The sequence below is a fragment of the Macaca fascicularis genome, chromosome 5 (genome assembly GCF_037993035.2).
Source record: "Macaca fascicularis isolate 582-1 chromosome 5, T2T-MFA8v1.1".
NCBI lineage: Eukaryota > Metazoa > Chordata > Mammalia > Primates > Cercopithecidae > Macaca > Macaca fascicularis.
Genome location: NC_088379.1, coordinates 78,605,372 through 78,607,255, shown reverse-complemented (window position 1 = coordinate 78,607,255; position 1,884 = coordinate 78,605,372). Strand labels below are relative to the sequence as shown.

The 1,884-nt window shown below is 41.8% G+C and overlaps 1 non-coding gene across 1 annotated transcript; it reads left to right on the top strand.

Annotated features, from left to right (window-relative positions):
- The first annotated feature begins 362 nt into the window (after window positions 1-362).
- On the top strand, window positions 363-471 carry LOC123573719 (U6 spliceosomal RNA). Its single transcript, XR_006698460.1, has one exon. It is a non-coding gene; the product is annotated as a U6 spliceosomal RNA (small nuclear RNA).
- Window positions 472-1,884: the final 1,413 nt, after the last annotated feature.

Sequence of the window (1,884 nt, the reverse complement as noted above, 5' to 3'; positions counted from 1 at the left end):
GGCTGACTGAGCAAGAAGGAAAGGCAGACTGAAGAAATGAAGACCACATGAAAGGAAAGCATTTTGCTTTCATGGCTCTGTCTATAAAGTCCACATGAAGGTCAGTATGACATAAAAAAGCTCTGGCTGCTACAGCGAGGATGGTGGAGGATGCAGAATATTTGCTAGTGTAACACACAGAGGTCCCGAGAAAAATCTAGGTGAGTGTAATGTCCTGGGGCTAGACCACAAGGGTCCCTAGATGTGACCTTGAGCAAATCAGTCTTTCTATGCCTCAGTTTCCTCATGTGCAAAAAGAAGTTTATAATTCCGGCACCTACTCCATAGGCGTTGTGAGGATTCCATGAATAAACATGGATGGAGTGCTCACTTTGGCAGCACATATACTAAAATTGGAATGATAAGAGAAGATGATTAACATGGCCCCTGCTGAAGGATGACACACAAGTTCATGAAGCACTACATATTTTTTACCAAAAAAAAATGTTTAAGTGAAAATAAAAATATTAAATATGGATAGAATACTTAGCATAGGGGTTGTGGTGGTGGTGGTGGTGGTTTTGATTATATCTGCCAATGCTCCTGCATAAAGCTGAGACAGAATGGAACAGAGAAAACAATGCCCCAGGAAGAGGCAGCAGAACTCTGCTTTCTGCAGAAGGCACAATAAAGGAAATCAGGCTTCTTCAAGGTCAGGCAACACAGAGGTCTTACAATAGCAATAGCAAATTAAAAACACCAAGAGTCCAGGTCATTGAAATAGGATCATCCTTAAACTGTAAACTTTGTACGACTTCATTCAGATAGACTGAGAAGTCTTAAAAATTTCTATTAAAATTCTCATAAAGGAAAGAACCCATTGCAGTGCACACAAGTGTGGGATTCAGAGGAGTGAAGCATTGACAAGAGGCTTTGGGACAATGCAATACTAGGGCCAAAAAAGAAAATTTGTCAGGGTACATGGAGCCAGGGCAGAATGAATTCTTCTGGCCTCTCTCCACTGAAGGGCTTACCGATTTCATAGTGAGGAGGAAAACAAGTTAATAGTAGACCAATGATCTTCGCAGACTTATATTACTACATTTGTTTAAGCTAACTGTCTAGTAAAGTACTCATAGCTCATTCCATAGTGTGGATTCATCAATGAATTCTTCTCTTTCATTTTTTGTTTATTTGTTTGTTTGTTTTGAGAGAGAGTGTCACTTTGTCACCCAGGCTGGAGTACAGTGGTGCAGTCTCAGCTCACTGCAACCTCTGCCCCCCAGGCTCAAGTGACTCTCGTGCCTCAGCCTCCAGAAGTAGCTGGGATTACAAGCATGTGCCACCACACCCAGCTAATTTTCGTATTTGTACTAGAGATGGGATTTCACCATGTTGGCCAGGCTGGTCTCAAATTCCTGGCCTCAAGTGACGCTTTCATATTGGTCTCCCAAAGAGCTGGGATTACAGGCATGAGCCACTGCATCTGGCCTGAATTCTTTTCATTCATTAATTCATTCATCAGATATTTATGGATTGCTACAGAACACCATGCCTTATGCTCAGGAATGAGAATCCAGTGCTTACAACTTACTGAGGGAGATAGAGTGTAAGCAACTGTTAACACTGCAGACTCAAGTTCAACAGGAGTGATAAGTGCCCAAGGATCCCAAGGACAGAGGACCACTGGATTGGCTAGAGGGATAGATTGTAAAGGGCCTTAAAGCGTTGTTAAGAAGTTTGGATTTTATTTTGAGGGCAATGGAAGGCCACAGAAAGATAAGCTGACTTAAATGCTCTACCGGTATTGTTATAAATGATTGCTCTGGGTGAACTCTGAAAATCTCATCCTGATACTGGCACCCAGAATGAACTGAATTAAAATCTCCCCTTGGAAAATCATTA